Below are 20031 nucleotides of genomic sequence, written 5' to 3'. Positions count from 1 at the left end.
GGTCAGCAGATGGCTGATTACAAAAAGGGTGTAGAAAATCTTCCATTTTACAGGTGATGCCTTGTTGGGTACGAATTAAATAAATGGATGGATCTCCCAGGCAACAGCGGGTAAGTCTACCTATATGCCGTCGGTTGTGCCACCTGCTAGACGTTTTTACACAAGACCCTCCTTGCAGTCCTTTCGTTTGGCAAGGTTCAGAGGCAGGGGCCGGGGATTCTCCACCACTCCGGGAGTATCTCGTGGTAAGTCCCATAAACCTGCAACTGCTGCATCCCTGGACCAGACCATCGGATCCCCTGCCGCTAAGCCTTCCGCGTGACGGTTGGCCCCAGCAGCAAGGCGACTTTCAGGTGGGTGCTCGCCTTCAACACTTCGCCCACATGTGGGCGAAGTCCTGCCGAGATCCTTGGGTGAGGGACCTCATTTCCCAGGGATACTGGCTGGAATTTCAAGGACTTCCTCCTCACAGATTTTTCAAATTGGGCTTACCAGTTTTGCCTGCTGCAAAAGTTACCTTGCAAGAGGCTATTCAAAAACTTTTACGGAAGGGGTGGTGGTTCCAGTACCAGTACCTCCTCCGTTACACTACAGGGGTTTTTACTCCAGTCTATTTGTCGTTTCAAAACCAGACTGTTCGGTGCGACCCATCTTAAACCTGAAGTCTCTAAACCTGTATCTACGGGAGTTCAAATTCAAGATGGAATACCTGCGGGCAGCGGTGTCCGGTCTGGAGGAGGGAGAGTTCCTGGTATCGTTGGATGTCAAGGATGCTTACCTACAAATTCTCATGTGGCCCCCTCTTAAGGCTTACCTCAGGTTCGCCATCTTGGACGACCACTTCCAGTTTCAGGCCTTGCCCTTTGGCCTGCCCACAGCTCCGAGGATCTTCACCAAGGTCATGGCGGAGATGATGCTGCAACTGCACATGGTGGGAGTCAACATTGTCCCCTACTTGGACGATCTCCTGATAAAGGCTATGCCCAGGGAGCGTCTTCTGCACAGCATCGATCTGACCACTCGCCTACTTACGGATCTTGGGTGGATCCTAAATTTTCAGAAATCGCACCTGGAACCGACCCAACATCTTCAGTTCCTGGGAATGATACTGGATACAGTGTCTCAAAAGGCATTTCTCCCAATGGACAAGGCCTTTGCTATCCAGGCTATGGTCCGCACAGTGCTCCGTCCTCGCAAGGTATACCATACATCTTTGTATCCGCTTGCTGGGCAGGATGGTTGCTGCTTACGAGGCAATCCAATACGACAGATTTTATGCCCGCCCATTTCAGCTGGATCTGCTGGACAAATGGTCGTGGTCCCACCTTCACATGCATTAGGAAGTGACCTTATCTCCGAAACCCCGGATTTCTCTATTGTGGTGGCTACAAGTTCCTCACCTGGTAGAAGGCAGGAATTTCAATATCCACTCGTGGATTCTACTGACAATGGATGCCAGCCCCCGGGATTGGGGGGCTGTGACCCAAGGGTCCCAGTTCCAGGGAATATGGTCAATTCAGGAATCTCCTCTGCCGATGAACATCCTGAAACTCAGGGCAAATCTCCTGAAGGATCGGGTGATCCTTCAATCGGACAACACCGCGGCGGTGGCGTACATAAACCGACCAGGGGGAACAAGGAGCAGAGCGGCGATGCGAGAAGTGTCAAAAATACTCTGCTGGGCGGAGGTCAACGCAAGGGCCATCTCAGCCAGATTCATTCCATGAGTGGACACCTGGGAAGCAGACTTCCTCAGCAAACACGACCTCCATCCGTGGGAATGGGGCCTACATCCCCAGGTGTTTCAACAGTTAATTCACCAGTGGGGCTGTCCGCAGATAGATCTGATGGCTTCTTATCTCAACAAGAAGCTATGCCGTTACTGTTCCAGAACGAGGGATCCGCAGGCTGTAGTAGTGGACGCGCTGACGTCACCATGGATGTACCAGTTTGTGTATCTATTCCCTCCTCTACCGCTAATCCCAATGGTTAAAAAAAGACTAAGAAGGGAAAGCGTTCAAGCAATTGCCTCAGATTGGCCTCGAAGGGCGTGGTACTCGGACCTCCTATCCATGGCTCTGGAGGATTCCTGGCCTCTGCCGCTTCAAAAGAACCTTCCTCAACAAGGTCTGTTCGTCTATCCGGACTTACAGCGGCTATGTTTGACGGCTTGGAAGTTGAGACGGAGATTCTAGCAAGGAAAGGTCTTCCCTCCAGGGTTATTTCCACTATGGTCCAGGCCAGGAAGATGGTTACAGCAAAACATTATCACCGTATCTGGAAAAAGTATGTTTCCTGGTGTGAAAGGAGAAAGGTTTCTCCCGTGGAATTTAGAATTGGTAGTTTTCTACTTTTCCTGCAAGCGGGAGTGGATATGGGCCTACGTTTAGGCTCCATCAAAGTGCAGATTTCGGTGCTCTCTATTTTCTTCCAGAAACAACTTGCCATGTTGCCGGAAGTACAAACTTTCCTAAAAGGAGTTTTTCATATGCAACCGCCCTTTGTACCTCCCACGGCTCGGTGGGATCTCAAGGTGGTTCTGTCCTTTCTTCAATTGGACTAGTTTGAACCCTTACATAGGGTGTAGTTGAAATTTCTTACCTGGAAGATGGTGATGTTATTGGCATTGGCTTCTGCCAGACGTGTCTCTTACAGGGCGATACTCAAGACCCGACCTCAGTTTTTGCCAAAAGTGGTTTCAGCTTTTCATGTGACTCAACCCATTGTGGTCCCGGTGTTTGACGCTTCCGTTGGTCCGTAGTCCTTGGATGTGGTGAGGGCTCTGAAGGTTTATGTCAAATGGACTGCTCGTCATTGGAAATCTGATTCGCTGTTTGTCCTTTATGATGCCACCAAGATTGGTAGTCTGACTTCTAAGCAATCATTGCTCGTTGGCTCAGGTTGACCAATCAACAGGCCTATATTCCGGCGGCTCTGCCTTTGCCGACGTCTATTCAGGCCCACTTGACGAGGTCTGTGGGCTCTTCCTGAGCGGCTGCCCGGGGTGTCTCGGCCTTACAGTTGTGCTGAGCTTCTACTTGGTCTGGTTCAAACACTTTTTTTGTGAAATTCTATAGGTTTGACATCTTGGCCAAGGATAACCTTCAGTTTGGTCAGGCAGTTTTACAGGGGTCTCAGCACTCTCCCACCCGTTTGGGAGCTTTGGGTCTTCCCCATGGTACTGAAGTACAGTTCCCCAGTATCCACTTGTACGTTAGAGAAAATAGGAATTTAATACCTAACGGTAATTCCTTTTCTCGTAGTCCGTAGTGGATACTGGGCATCCGCCTCAGTGCTTCAATTCCTGCTTACCTGAGTAAGTGTTTGGTTGGGCCTCCGTTGTGGTCCCCTTATGTTGTTGGGATAGCTGTGCTATCCTGGTTAGTTTGGTGTTGCTATCTGTTCTGGTTCACGCCCTCCTTTTTGTTTATGGTTGTGTGTAGGCTTAGTGCCTCACCGCTGTTGTACAGGTTTCTTCTCTCGTGCTATGTTTGTCTCCTCTGGCACAGTTTCCTAGGCTGTCTGGTAGGAGGGGCATAGAGGGGAGGAGCCAGCACACACATACTAAAGATTTTTTAAAGTGCCAGGCTCCAGTGGACCTGATCTATACCCCATGGTACTAACGTACAGTCCACTATGGACTACGAGAAAAGGAATTACCGGTAGGTATTAAATTCCTATTTTCATTTGTCAAACACACTGACCGGTTCAATATAACAATAAAATAAAACTAGCAATCTAAGAACATACTGTATAATTAAAATTTAACCTTCGCAAGGTACTGGCACAGGAAAGTGTTAATATGAGTGGCTCCCTTTTAAATGCAGATAGTCTAGTACACAGTCTTGAGTGGGGACAACCAACCAGTGGAAAGTTCCAAGTGAATATATCAGTTGTTATACACTTTACCGATCCTGTGTTCTACAATGGGGATCCAGAAGAAGGAGAAGGGTCTTCCGTATGGCAGCTGCAACAATGTCAGGATTCTGGTCCACAGTTAGCAGAAGAAAGTGATTTTACTATTCTGTGATTCTATGTTCCAAGTAGAAGAATCCAAGTGGATAATGACTCATACAGCAATGTGTGCATACTTCCTTGCGAGCAGGCTGTCATCGAAGTGAACTGACAGCTGCCGGCAGGGATCTGGCGAAGTCCCCTCTCCCGTCCAATCTACCCTGAATATCCACCCAGCCCCTCTCCTCCCTGTGCGCTTTGTCTTCACTGGCAGCCGGCCTTGGCGAGGCGCAGGCAGAGAACGTGGGACTGGAAGAAGTGGGCTGATGAAAATCTATTGATTGAAACGTTGTTGCAGACTTGGTTGTCGCTGGTTGTTTTCTTTCTCCAAGCCCTGAGTGCCGCGCCGTCGCCTGCCTATATATATATATATATATATATATATATACACATACATACATACAGTAATTTATGTAAATATATTTAAAAAAAATCATGGTGCCTGTGTGCTATCTATGGAGGTGGCAGTGGGAGGGAGGGAATAGTGCCTGTTCTGTCAGTCCATGGAGTCCATGTAAGTGCCACAGACTGACAGCACAGGCACTATTCCCTCCCACTGCCACCTCCATAGATAGCACACAGGCACCATGATTATTCCTCACTATCTCCTCCCCTGCCCGCTGCGTACCTGCACTCATGTTAGTCAAGGACAGCTTAATTTATTATTAAATACACTATGGGGGCATATGTGTATCTGCCCACCCCCAGCATATAGACACATCACCTCGCTGATCTGGAGACTGCACTGCTAGCATCAGCCAGGCTCTCAACACTCTATCCTCACCACGTGATCAGTCTGAGAGGAGCCTGCTCAGTGCTCCATCTACATGACAGCAGCTAGCCTCAGCTCCATCCCAGTGCGTTTGTGAGGCAGCTGCTGCTCCTGCAGTAGCACACGGATGCTCAGAGCTCCGGCAGACTTTACAAAATAAATTAAAAAATCAGTAAGCTGCGGCACAATAGATCAATGGCCAGGGGGGTTTCTAGGTACTCAGAACCCTCCCCCCCCCCCACGTGCGCATATGTCCCCGTCCCCCCCCCCCCCAATCAGATCTCCATTTATTTACCCAGACAGATCTACATGTACCACTGGCACTGCAGCTCTGCAGTCAGCTTTAATAAAAATGACTTCAGTCTTTCAAAAAATGTCCTGCAAGCTGCAGTGCCAGTGGCACATGGAGATCTGTGTGATTGTAGCAATCAGGATGACTTAATGATGACTTAATGACCCCATTTCTCGAGTCCTGGTTGCTTCCTCCCTCCCTGGAGGCAGGCCAGCATCACATTACAGTGGTGGCCCAGGAGCACAGTGCAGGCAGAGGTCACAGTACACGGTCATAGACCACACACACGGCACTGATAGCATCAAACATTTTCTTTCACAAGACGATACACTTCAACCCATACAAACAGAATTTATCCTAAAAGCCATCACATTCATCTTAGAGCATAACTACACCTGGTTTGATGACGACTATTACAAACAGCGGACAGGGACAGCTATGGGGACCAGGTTCGCCCCAAGCTATGCCAACCTATTCATGAGTAAGTGGGAGGACAACATCTGGCAGGGGCATGGCTTTGGGGAGAATCTGGTCCTCTGGCGACGATACATAGACGATATAATATTTATATGGAGAGGAACACAACAGGACTTGGACGCATTCATAACACACATGAACAATAACAACCAAAATCTACAATTCACAACCAAATTCAGCAAAGATAGATTGTGTATATCCAAATCAAGGAACTCCATAGTCAACATCAAAATAAAAACCAAGACATTTCACAAGAAAGTAGATGTTAACAGTTACATTTTATCTACCAGCAGCCATCATCCGAACTGGCTGAAAAGCATTCCCATAGAACAGTTCATACGTTTAAGAAGAAACTGTAGTCAGATTAGTCAATATATGGAACAGGGACAAGATTTGAAAAATAAATTTCTGGATAAGAAATATGACAAACAAATTGTGGACAGAGCATACACAAAAATGGAGGAGGCAAATAGACAGGAATTACTGGAATACAAGACTAGGGATACACAAAAACAAGGTAATGACATATACTTCGTGACACAATACAATACAGCAGCAGGAAAAATAAAACAAAGCATTCAAAAACATTGGAACATCTTGATGCAGGACGAAACATTAGCCAAAATTCTACCATCTCACCCAAAAGTAGTGTATAGGAAGGCACCAGATCTGAAGAAAAAAACTAGTTCACAATCACATACCACCCTCTGAAACTCAACAAACAAAAATAGATGGCGGTACAAAGAGACAGGGATTCCACCACTGTGGAACATGTTTAGGATGCAGGATCACCAACTCATGATCAACCAAAAGCATCATCGACTTCACATCTAACAGCACAGGACATAAGCATAAAATTAGAGAAGAACTGTCATGTCACACGAAAGGCGTCATATATCTCATTACTTGTTCATGCGGGCTACAGTATGTTGGCCGCACAATCAGAACACTGAAAGTCAGAATATCAGAACATGTACAGAACATCAAACGAGGTTATGACAAACACAGTGTATCACTGCATTTCAAAGAAAAACATAATCAAGACCCCAGACATATGAAATTCATGGCTATACAACAAGTAACAAATAATTGGAGAGGGGGTGATTTCTTGAAAAAAATTAACAGGGAAGAACTGAAATGGATCTTTACATTAAAAACCCTCTCACCTAGAGGCTTAAACATAGATTACAACATTACTTCCATCATGTAACTACAAAACCAACCAAATATACATACGACATAAATGCCACACAGGGGTAAATTTACTAAGGTCCCGATTTTGACCGAGATGCCGTTTTTTCATCAAAGTGTCATCTCGGTAATTTACTAAGCAATAATCACGGCAGTGATGAGGGCATTCGTAATTTTTTGGAAGTCCAACAAAGAAATTACGAATGAATACACCATCGGTCAAAACGCGGCTGTTTAAGTATGAATCTCGGTAATTTACTAAGAAGTGCAAAGCAAAAAACAAACAAACACTGCCGTGAAAAATTACAACTCGTAAAAAAGTGCTAAAAAAAAACAGACCTGCTTTTTTTTTCCGTGATTGGATAGGCATGCACGGATCCATGAGATCCGTGCATGTATATCAGTGGGAAGGGGTGGGAAAGTGGTTATTTTCTTTAAAAAAATTGCGTGGGGTCCCCCCTCCTAAGCATAACCAGCCTCGGGCTCTTTGAGCCGATCCTGGTTGCAGAAATATGGGGAAAAAATTGACAGGGGTTCCCCCATATTTAAGCAACCAGCATCGGGCTCTGCGCCTGGTCCTGGTTCCAAAAATACGGGGGACAAAAAGAGTAGGGGTCCCCCGTATTTTTAAAACCAGCACCGGGCTCCCCTAGCTGGACAGATAATGCCACAGCCGGGGGTCACTTTGATATAGTGCCCTGCGGCCGTGGCATCAAAAATCCAACTAGTCACCCCTGGCCGGGGTACCCTGGGGGAGTGGGGACCCCTTCAATCAAGGGGTCCCCCCCCCCCCCAGCCACCCAAGGGCCAGGGGTGAAGCCCGAGGCTGTCCCCCCCCATCCAATGGGCTGCGGATGGGGAGGCTGATAGCCTTTTGTGATAATGAAAAGATATTGTTTTTAGTAGCAGTACTACAAGGCCCAGCAAGCCTCCCCCGCATGCTGGTACTTGGAGAACCACAAGTACCAGCATGCGACGGAAAAACGGGCCCGCTGGTACCTGTAGTACTACTACTAAAAAAATACCCAAAAAAAGACAAGACACACACACCGTGAAAGTAAAGATTTATTACATACATGCACACAAACATACATACATACTTACCTTATGTTCACACGCAGGTCGGTCCTCTTCTCCAGTAGAATCCAAGGGGTACCTGTTGAATAAATTCTACTCACCAGATCGCGGGTCCCAGGGTCCTCGGGGCATCCATTTGTAATCCACGTACTTGCATAAAATAAGAAAACGGACACCCGAGCCACGAACTGAAAGGGGCCCCATGTTTTCACATGGGACTCCTTTCCCCGAATGCCAGAAACCCACTCTGACTTCTGTCTAAGTGGGTTTCTTCAGCCAATCAGGGAGCGCCACGTTGTAGCACTCTCCTGATCGGCTGTGTGCTCCTGTACTGTATGACAGGCAGCACACGGCAGTGTTACAATGTAGCGCCTATGCGCTCCATTGTAACCAATGGTGGGAACTTTCTGCTCAGCGGTGACGTCACTTTAGGTCAACCGCAGGGCAGAAAGTTCCCACCATTGGTTACAATGGAGCGCATAGGCGCTACATTGTAACACTGCCGTGTGCTGCCTGTCATACAGTACAGGAGCACACAGCCGATCAGGAGAGTGCTACAACGTGGCGCTCCCTGATTGGCTGAAGAAACCCACTTAGACAGAAGTCAGAGTGGGTTTCTGGCATTCGGGGAAAGGGGTCCCATGTGAAAACATGGGGCCGCTTTCAGTTCGTGGCTCGGGTGTCCGTTTTCTTATTTTATGCAAGTACGTGGATTACAAATGGATGCCCCGAGGACCCTGGGACCCGCGATCTGGTGAGTAGAATTTGTTCAACAGGTACCCCTTGGATTCTACTGGAGAAGAGGACCGACCTGCGTGTGAACATAAGGTAAGTATGTATGTATGTTTGTGTGCATGTATGTAATAAATCTTTACTTTCACGGTGTGTGTGTCTTGTCTTTTTTTGGGTATTTTTTTAGTAGTAGTACTACAGGTACCAGCGGTCCCGTTTTTCCGTTGCATGCTGGTACTTGTGGTTCTCCAAGTACCAGCATGCGGGGGAGGCTTGCTGGGCCTTGTAGTACTGCTACTAAAAACAATATCTTTTCATTATCACAAAAGGCTATCAGCCTCCCCATCCGCAGCCCATTGGATGGGGGGGGACAGCCTCGGGCTTCACCCCTGGCCCTTGGGTGGCTGGGGGGGGACCCCTTGATTGAAGGGGTCCCCACTCCCCCAGGGTACCCCGGCCAGGGGTGACTAGTTGGATTTTTGATGCCACGGCCGCAGGGCACTATATCAAAGTGACCCCCGGCTGTGGCATTATCTGTCCAGCTAGGGGAGCCCGGTGCTGGTTTTAAAAATACGGGGGACCCCTACTCTTTTTGTCCCCCGTATTTTTGGAACCAGGACCAGGCGCAGAGCCCGATGCTGGTTGCTTAAATATGGGGGAACCCCTGTCAATTTTTTCCCCATATTTCTGCAACCAGGATCGGCTCAAAGAGCCCGAGGCTGGTTATGCTTAGGAGAGGGGACCCCACGCAATTTTTTTTTTGGATTTTACAGTGTTTAATTTAACAAAAAAAAAAAAAAAAATGAACCCCAGCACGGATCACACAGATCCGGCCGAGATTCATTGTAAAAAAGTCGGCAGTGTTTTGCTAATCACTGCCGTAAAAAACTGAAAAAAAAAACGAATGACATCGACATCGGAAAACCCGAAAAGGCAAAATACGGCAGCTTAGTAAATCCATCGTAACAAATTCAAAAAGTTGCAGTTTTACACTTTCGATGTCATTCGTGATTATTCTCCCATCAAATCGGGAGAATTACGAATCTTAGTAAATTTACCCCACAGAGTAATTAATATATAAAAAAGAATGGGTGTCTTTAATTGACACACCAATACTTTCAACCTAGGTGACACACCTAAACCTTTGGTCCGTACATTACCATATCAACACAGGAAAACAGAGGTGGTCTTAACCCTTTAGTTCCATGCATATCATCATGGTAAAATACACCTCGTCACAATCTTTCATCTACTGCATCTACTACAGATATCGCAAGAAACACATAAATGTGATAAAGAAAATAAAAATAAATATAAACATACTCCACATATATCCATAGGTACTGAACTTTTTACCAACTCTTAACCCCTTCCAATCCCATCTGCTAATTTCTCCAAAAAAAGAGGACAATTCTCTCCTCACCACTCTCCCTCCCATCTCTCTCTTCAATCTGATCTTATTATTCATCCTCCATTCATACTATCTATCTATTTTCCAAAAAACAATTACTCCACATAACTTTCTTTTTTTGGTTTACAATACTGCTTTACATCAGTTTCCTTTTATTGATAAACCCCATCATCTCAACAATTGCCATCCCTCATTTAACCCCTCACGATACACTGCACTCACTATTAAATCATTAATACCATTCACAACAAATGGTTAACAATCACAGACATACAGACACATATCCACGGACAACTGCTTGATTGACAGATTACTCTTCCAATGACTAAGGAGTCTGCATTCCCATGACAGCCAATTACAGACACATAGACACAGATTGACAAATCAACTGATTGATTTGGACTCCACCAATGACAGACGGAGTTGAACTCACATACAGCCAATCAATACATACAGGGATGTTTAAAAGCAAGGACTTATGACAGGTAATCCTTGACAAAGGCATTATTGCTGAAACGCGTTGGACACTGCTGGACATTGCAACACAATTATTTACCACACTTTACAGCTCTCTCCCCCGGCTGGAGAATGAGGACTGCCCGATAGATCCCGCACCACGTGACGCATCACGTGACACGGCTACCAGGAAGTGACCAACAGGACCCTAAGCAGGCGAGTGCAGCAGCTGCTGCACCGCACGGTGTTCGAGACACCACGGACTGGTAGACAACAGCACTGGAGGATACAGGCACGGAAGCTGAGCCGGCACAGGCGCGCTGAACGCACCCCCGGCGGTAAGTAAAAGAACCAAGCCCGTAACCTGTTTTCCTCATAGTGGTGCACATAGACATCAGCAATAAAAGGGTCAGACTAGCGGGACGCCGCAACAGTCTCATACCCCACGAACACTGATAAACTATTATACTCATACTAAATACATAGGTCATATCCACCTATGGTAAAGGTGCCCTAACAGGAACACCTGACATTCACCCATCTGGGGTCAATCCAGATCAGGGTATACCGTTTAGGAGGGTATACTGTAGAAAGGGTGGTCTGCATGACACACCTGATAGAGACTTTTTTACCCACAAATAAATATCAGATCTCAAATCAGTACAAACATAGTCCTCATTTCTTTAATCATTTCACACACAGTCATTGACTAAATCAATATTCCTCCCCCCCTCCTCTCAGCCCTTCAAATCTTCACACACATCCTCACATCTGAGTGCGCTGACCATATCCAATTCAGAGGTCAGAGTAGAATTATACTACTCACCTCTCCTGCTGTACACACACCCACCGCAGCTGCATCGTCTCTTCCCATGTGGTCCGCGCCAATGACGGTTGGCGCGCCGACCTCCTCTTCCTGTCAACCTGTTCTCCCAGCTGCTGACGGCCGCGGCACACATACACTGTCTGCTGGGTCACCTGGGTGTGGCCGGTGGCTTCGGGCGCACATACACTGCTGGGAGTGATGGGGGTGGAGCCTGTTCTCCCAGCGGCCGACATACAGTTTGTTATATTTTACTGAGAACAGTGTCAGTGGGTGATGCGCAGGGGGGGCGGAGACACACAATACAGGCGGCCCCACACACCAATCGGCCCACCGGGGTCCTCGCCTGTGAAAACAATGGCCAATCCGGGCCTGTCTTCAAATTTGTAAGCATGTTCTGTGAATGAAATGATGCAGACCTTCAAACAGCCCATTTTAATTCCAGGTTGTGAGGCAACAAAACATGAAAAATGCAAAGGGGGGTGAAAACTTTAGCAAGGCACTGTAACTTCCTAATAGGGGACTGGGAAAAAAAGGCATATTGTCGGTTTACCTAAGAGTTTGAACTCACCTAGGACTTCCATTCCAACATTTAAGGGTTTAATAGTCAAGCCCAATTTGTATGAACTGCCGAAAAGTACCTGCAGACCCACTTTCTGACGACTCTGAGAAGAGACAATAAGTTTGTTAATCTATGCCCCCTTGCCCTTGTGTCTCAACTATTTCCCCCTTTCTGAATCTTGCGCAGGTTCCTTCCTCTCTCACTTCCTATCATTATATTTGCCCCTGTGTTTTTTTTTATTATGAGAAATGTCTTGCTAAGTGTACGCCTATGTTTTGTGGTGATGGTTCTTAGTGTAATATATGTGTCAGTACTGGTTGCTCCAAAGGAGAATCACATAGCTGGAATAACTATGAAGCACATGTTACGACTGGATAAGCCACAAACATTAATACACTGTGCATGCTAGGATTAACTGAATACCCAGATAACACAGAAATCTTGATCTGTGGCGCTTTGGTCCTGGCCCTTCGGGCATGAACTCGCAAGGTGCTAATGAGGAAGAGGAATTGGAACCTTTGTAACACAGGTGCCAATTGTACAGAGCCTTTGCTCTATCCAGTCAGTAGCTGTGTTGGACATTAGATGCTTGCAGACTTTTGGCTGCCTGCAGTGAGGTCCAAGTGGCAAGAGCAGGAGGATGTAGCAAGGCATTACATCATGGTATAGGAGGGTGCTATTCATAGGTGAGTCTCCCGGACATTCCAGTAGAGATGAACGGGTTCGGTTCTCAGAAAACCGAACCCTACCAGACTGTGCCTTCCGAGTTCGGTTCCGAGCCCAGCTCGGGTTGTCCCGCCTTACTTAGAAACCCGAACGCGGCAAAACGTCATCATCCTGCTGTCGAATTCTCGCGGGATTTGGATTCCATATAAGGAGCCGCACTCCAGTCTCGGAGAGTGTATTGAGAGGACGTGTCCTCAGTGTTCAGTGTCTGTGTGGGGGTGGGAAAGTGGGGTGGCGAGTCTTGTGCTGCTCAGTCCAGTCCAGTGTAGTCACAGTGTTGGTGTCCTCTGCCGCCATATATCCAGTGTAGCTGTATAAAGTGGTGCTGTGTTGTGCTGTCCAGTCCAGTGTAGTCAGTGTATTGTGCTGCATCAGTCCAGCCAGTCACAGTGTTGGTGTCCTCTGCTGCCATATATCCAGTGTAGCTGTATAAAGTGGTGCTGTGTTGTGCTGTCCAGTCCAGTGTAGTCAGTGTATTGTGCTGCATCAGTCCAGCCAGTCACAGTGTTGGTGTCCTCTGTTACCATATATCCAGTGTAGCTGTATAAAGTGGTGTTGTGTTGTGCTGCATCAGACCAGTGGTAGTGTCCTGTCTCATCAGTCATTCCAGTGACGAGGCAGTCACAGTAGTATACGCTGCTGCTATATGTCCACTGCTGCCGTATAATAATTATAACAACAACCACAAGTCCCTTACAAAGTTGTTGTGTTGTGCTGCATCAGACCAGTGGTAGTGTCCTGTCTCATCAGTTATTCCAGTGATGAGTCAGTGGTGCAAGTGGGCGGGTACGGGTGGGTACGGCGTACCCGTAAGAATTTAGCCGTGGGTACGCCGTACCCACACCGACGGACCGCCGCTCCTCGCACCGCCGCTGATGTGAGGGAAGGAGAGCGCAGCCTGTGCCTCTCCTTCCCCTCAGTCTCCGGCGGGTGTCATAGTTTAATTCAGTGCCGATCCGTGAGCCAATCAGAGCTCGCGGTGCGAGCTCTGATTGGCTCACGGATCGGCGCTGAATTAAACTGTGAGACACCCGCCGGAGACTGAGGGGAAGGAGAGGCACAGGCTGCGCTCTCCTTCCCTCACACAGGACGGCAGCGGCCAGCGGCAGCGGTGAGCAGGGAAGGGGGGGGGGGCATGTTATACCTGGCACTGGGGGATATCTGGCACTGGGGGGGCATTTCTATCTGGCACTGGGGGGGCATTTCTATCTGGCACTGGGGGATATCTGGCACTGGGGGGGCATTTCTATCTGGCACTGGGGGATATCTGGCACTGGGGGGCATATATACCTGGCACTGGGGGATATCTGGCACTGGGGGGCATGTATACCTGGCACTGGGGGATATCTGGCACAGAGGGGCATGTATACCTGGCACTGGGGGATATCTGGCACTGGGGGGGGGCATGTATACCTGGCACTGGGGGCATATCTGGCACTGTAGGGGCATTTCTGTATCTGGCACGGGGGGCAATGTGTATCTGACACAGTGGGAGCATTTGTGTATCTGGCACTGTGGGGCAATGTGTATCTGGCACTGTGGGGCAATGTATATCTGGCACTGTGGGGCAACGTGTATCTGACACTGCGAGGCAATGTATATCTGGCACTCTGGGGGCATTTCTGTATCTGGCACTGTGGGGCAATGTGTATCTGGCACTGTTAGTCAATGTGTATCTGGCACTGTGGGGCAATGTATATCTGGCACTGTGGGGCAACGTGTATCTGGCACTATTGGGGTCATACGTGTATCTGCCCCTCCCCCATATGTGTATCACGCCCCCATTTTCATTGGCCATGCCCCATGTGGCATTTGGCCACACCCATTTTTTACAGTACCCGTAAGACATTTTTTCTACTTGCACAACTGGTGATGACATACGCTGCTGCTATATGTCCACTGCTGCCGTATAATAATTATAACAACAACCACAAGTCCCTTACAGTGTTGTTGTGTTGTGCTGCATCAGACCAGTGGTAGTGTTCTGTCCATCAGTCATTCCAATCATTCTCGTGCTGCATATTGTCTCATATAACTCCCAAAAAATTACGGAGAACAAAAATTGGAGGATAAAATAGGGAAAGATCAAGAAGAACCACTTCCTCCTAGTGCTGAAGCTGCTGCCACAAGCCATGACATAGACGAAGAAATGCCATCAACGTCATCTGCCAAGGCCGATGCCCAATGTGATAGTAGAGGGCATGTAAAATCCAAAAAGCCAAAGTTCCGCAAAAAGAACCAAAAAAATAGATTTAAATGGTCTGAAGAGAAACGTAAACTTGCCAATATGCCATTTACGACACGGAGTGGCAAGGAATGGCTGAGGCCCTGGTCTATGTTCATGGCTAGTGGTTCAGCTTCACATGAAGATGGAAGCCCTCATCCTCCAGCTAGAAAAATTAAAAGAGTTAAGCTGGAAAGAGCACAAAAAAGAACTGTGCGTTCTGAGATGGTATCACAAATCCCCAAGGAGAGTCTAAGTGTGTCGGCAGTTGCGATGCCTGACCTTCCCAACACTGGACGGGAAGAGGTGGCTCCTTCCACCATTTGCATGCCCCCTGCAAGTGCTGGAAGGAGCACCCACAGTCCAGTTCCTGATATTCAAATTGAAGATTTCACTGTTGAAGTACACCAGGATGAGGATATGGGTGTTGCTGGCGCTGAGGAGGAAGTTGACGATGAGGATTCTGATGGTGATGTGGCTTGTTTAAGTCCGGCATCGGGGGAGACACCTGTTGTCCTTAAGCCCATTGTGATGCCTGGGTAAACTACCAAAAAAGCCACCTCTTCGGTGTGGAATTATTTCTCCACAAATCCGGACAACAGGTGTCAAGCCATCTGTTGCCTCTGTCAATCTGTAATAAGTAGGGGTAAGGATGTTAACCACCTAGGAACATCCTTCCTTATATGTCACCTGCTGCGCATTCATCAGAAGTCAGTGTCAAGTTGTGAAACTTTGGGTAAGAGCGTAAGCAGTCCACTGACACCTAAATCCCTTCTTCCTCCTGTACTCAAGCTCCTGCAAGCCATACCACCAACTCCCTCAACGTCAACTTCCTTCTCAGTCAGGAACGTCAGTAGTCCTGCAGGCCATGTCACTGTCAAGACTGAGGAGTCCTCTCCTAACCGGGATTCCTCCGTAGGATCCTTGAGTGGTACGCCTGCTGTTGCTGCCGCTGCTGTTGTTGCTGCTGGGAGTGGTTCGTCATCCCAGAGGGGAAGTCGGAAGACCACTTGTACTACTTCCAGTAAGCAATTGACTGTCCAACAGTCCTTTGTGAGGAAGATGAAATATGACAGCAGTCATCCTTTTGCAAAGCGGATAACTGAGGTCTTGACAGCTATGTTGGTGTTAGACGTGCGTCCGGTATCCGCCATTATTTCAGTGGGACTTAGAGAATTGTTTGAGGTACTGTGTCCCCGGTATCAAATCCCATCTAGGTTCTACTTCTTTAGGCAGGCGATACCAAGAATGTACACAGACGTCAGAAAAAGAGTCACCAGTGTCCTACAAAATGCGGTTGTATCCAGTGTCAACTTAACCACGGACATGTGGACATGTGGAACAGGGCAGACTACTGGGTAGATGTATGGCCTCCCACAGCAACAACAGCAGCGGCACCAGTAGCAGCATCTCGCAAACGCCAACTCGTTCCTAGGCAGGCTACGCTATGTATCACCGCTTTCCTTAAGAGGCACACAGCTGACAACCTCTTACGGAAACTGAGGAACATCATCGCAGAATGGCTTACCCCAATTGGACTCTCCTGGGGATTTGTGATATCGGACAGCGCCACCAATATTGTGCGTGCATTACATCTGGGCAAATTCCAGCATGTCCCATGTTTTGCACATACAATTAATTTGGTGGTGCAGAATTTTTTGAAAAATGACAGGGGTGGGCAGGAGATGCTGTCTGTGGCCCGAAAAATTGCGGGCCACTTTCGGCATTCTGCCACTGCGTGCCGAAGACTGGAGCGCCAGCAAACACTCCTGAACCTGCCCCGCCATCAACTGAAGCAAGAGGTGGTAACGAGGTGGAATTCAACACTCTATATGCTTCAGAGGATGGAGGAGCAGCAAAAGGCCCTTGAAGCCTATACATCCACCTACGATATAGGCAAAGGAGGGGTAATGCACCTGACTCAAGCGCAGTGGAGAATGATTTCCGTCTTGTGCAAGGTTCTCCAACCCATCGAACTTGCCACATGTGAAGTCAGTTCAGACACTGCCAGCTTGAGTCAGGTCATTCCCCTCATCAGGCTTTTGCAGAAGCAGCTGGAGAAATTGAAGGAGGAGCTAAGACGGAGCGATTCCACAAAGTATGTGGGACTTGTGGATGGAGCCCTTCATTCACTTTGCCAGGATTCAAGGGGGGTCAATCTGTTGAAATCAGAGCACTACATTTTGGCCACCGTGCTCGATCCTAGGTTTAAAGCCTACGTTGTATCTCTTTTTCCAGCAGACACAAGTGTGCAGAGGTGCAAAGACCTGCTGGTTAGTAAATTGTCAACTCAAGCGGAACGTGACCCGTCAACAGCTCGTCCTTCAAGTTTTCCCGCCACTGGGGCTGCAAGGAAAAGGATAATATTTCCTAGCCCACCTGCTGGTGGTGATGCAGGGCAGTCAGGAGCGAAAGCTGACATCTGGTCCAGACTGAAGGACCTGCCAGCGATTACTGACAAGTCTACTGTCACTGCATATGATTCTGTCACCATTGAAAGAATGGTGGAGGATTATATGAGTGACAACATCCAAGTAGGCATGTCAGACAGTCCGTATGTATACTGGCAGGAAAAAGAGGCAATATGGAAGCCCTTGCACAAATTGGCTTTATTTTACCTAAGTTGCCCCCCCTCCAGTGTGTACTCCGAAAGAGTTTTTAGTGCAGCCTTGTCAGCGATCGGCATAGGAGTGCGTGCAGTGCCACTCCTAATGGGCCAGGTGTTTGTGCCGCACACTTGTGTCACTTAGCTTGGCCATCCAGCTACCTAATTGCACCTCTTTTTCTTCTTTGCATCATGTGCTGTTTGGGGACTAGTTTTTGAATAGTGCCATCTTGTCTGCAACTGCAGTGCCACTCCTAGATGGGCCAGGTGTTTGTGCCACACACTTGTGTCGCTTAGCTTAGTCATACAGCCACTTTGGTGCATCTTTTAGGCCTAAAAACAATATTGTGAGGTGTGAGTTGTTCAGAATAGACTGGAAATGAGTGGAAATTAATGTTATTGAGGTTAATAATACCGTAGGATCAAAATTACCCCCAAATTCTGTGATTTTAGCTGTTTTTATGTTTGTTTTTTTAAATCATCCAGATCCAAAACCAAAACACGAAAGGGTGGTTTTGGCAAAACCAAGCCAAAACCAAAACACGAAAGTGGAATTAGAACCAAAACACAAAACACGAACAGTGCTAGCCGCACATCTCTACATTCCAGCAGTTTGCTGGAAAGCTGCTGTTTGCTTTTCAAATCCTGCGCTGTGCATTGCCTTTGGGGGGTGGGTACTCCAGAGCTGCATTTAAGTATGGAAGAGACACATGCCTGACACTGTACAGATTAATCTCTGAACCTTTATACATTGATGTCACAATTCTGATCGTTTACTGTTTGAACAACACACATGTTAACAATTATTAACTGGTTCAAAATGTGATCTAGAGATACAGACTTTATCACCCAGACTATTATGTGGTCGGGAGATTGTGTTTGCCTGTATTAGGGGATATAAACATATCTAGTCTGTGTAAGGGGATGTGGGAAGAAAGGACAAAATACTACTTTATAAGTAATAAAAAAATGAATGGGAAAAACAAAACAACAACAAAAGAACAGTAACAAAACCAAATACCAAAGCAAATCAAAAAGAACCAAACATAAAGAAGTGTGCAAAATTATAAATTGCAGAGAGGAGAGAAAAATATGTAATTTACGCTGATATTAGTACAGTAGACTAAACGAAGATTTACCTAATATACTGCTGCTATGCATCAGAAAATATTTTGCAGAGAGAGTTAGATTTGGGTGGGTTATTTTGTTTCTGTGCAGGGTAAATACTGGCTGCTCTACAGTATTTTTACACTGCAATTTAGATTTCAGTTTGAACACACCACACCCAAATCTAAAGGGCCCCATAAACTTATACGACATGACGGTCCGTCATGTTATATAAGATTTCCTCCAACCTCCAGGCAGCCTCCCCATTGGTAGGATAGTATTAGATATATTGTATGCAGTTTTTTTTGCATACGATGTATCTTTTACTTTCCCATCCATTTACTGCGAAATCCGACATATCACGAGTGTAGCACTCGTGATATGTCGGATCTAGGGGGATCCGATCCGATGCACACGGGAACGCGGATCGGATCGGGGGAAAAGCACTCCAGGTGTTATGAAACTACAAAGCCCAGCATTCTGTATTAGCCGATAGGTGGCAAGATATACTGGGGCATAATTTTCCAACACCTTTATGCTGTTACGGAAACATCAGCTGTGCAGTTACCTATACAGAGAGTGGAAGACGCCCTCCTAGCCCCTCAACCAAAGCCAGAAGTGCAAACGAGATGTAATAAAATGCCTTCGTACAGGATTCCGGCGGTCGAAATACCGACACCGGAATCCCGAATGAAGGCATAATGTCGGCAATAAAATCCCGATGGAGCTCGGGATCCTGGCGTCAACAAAGCTACGTCTGATATCCTGAGTTCTTTTAGCGGGACGTGATCACGTCCTGCCACAGGGGGTGGGAGGTTAGGTTTAAACCTTAGAAGGGGGCTAGGGTGCAGGGACAGGAAAGGGATGGTTAGGTACCAGGGAGGGGAGGGGGGTAGGGTTAGGAACTTACAAGGGGAGGTTAGGGTTAGTCACCAAGCGGGGAGGGTTAGGTTTAGGCAGCAGGAAAGGGAGGGTTAGGGTTAGGCACCACAGGGGAGGGTTGAGGTTAGGCACCCACAAGGGAGGGTTAGCATACTTTAAAGGGAGGGTTAGGGTACTTTCTCGCCGTCATCCCATCCATCGGTATATCATACCGAATCCGTGCAAACACCTCCACCAATGGCTCCTGCATTTGACTTTATAGCATCTATCGTTAATTTTCATGATGTCTAAACCAATTTATGGAGAAACGTACCCAACTAATTCAACAAAAGAGGCAAACGGTGTCATACAATTAAGAATAGCGCTCTAAAATATCATTGCCACTGCAATGGAACACATTAGCAATACTCTTGTCAAATTCACCCATGCTATAAATGGCTCAGTGAAGAGTTTCAACTTCAATTCTATGGCAACAGCTGTTTGAAGTAAATATGCAATAGTAACTTGCCTACCTATGCCGTCATCGCCCAGTGGCACCACAGTAAGGGCAGGAAACCTACTACTTTTGTTCCCCACCTCCACAAAAGCTCAGGAGGGAACATGGCGGAGGCCAATCTGCAGAAACCAGAGAGAAAAATGTCTCTAAAAAAGAAAACAGAAGTGCAATAATGTGTCATGTC

The sequence above is a fragment of the Pseudophryne corroboree genome, chromosome 9 (assembly GCF_028390025.1).
Source record: "Pseudophryne corroboree isolate aPseCor3 chromosome 9, aPseCor3.hap2, whole genome shotgun sequence".
Taxonomy (NCBI): Eukaryota; Metazoa; Chordata; class Amphibia; order Anura; family Myobatrachidae; genus Pseudophryne; species Pseudophryne corroboree.
This window is presented reverse-complemented; position numbering follows the sequence as displayed.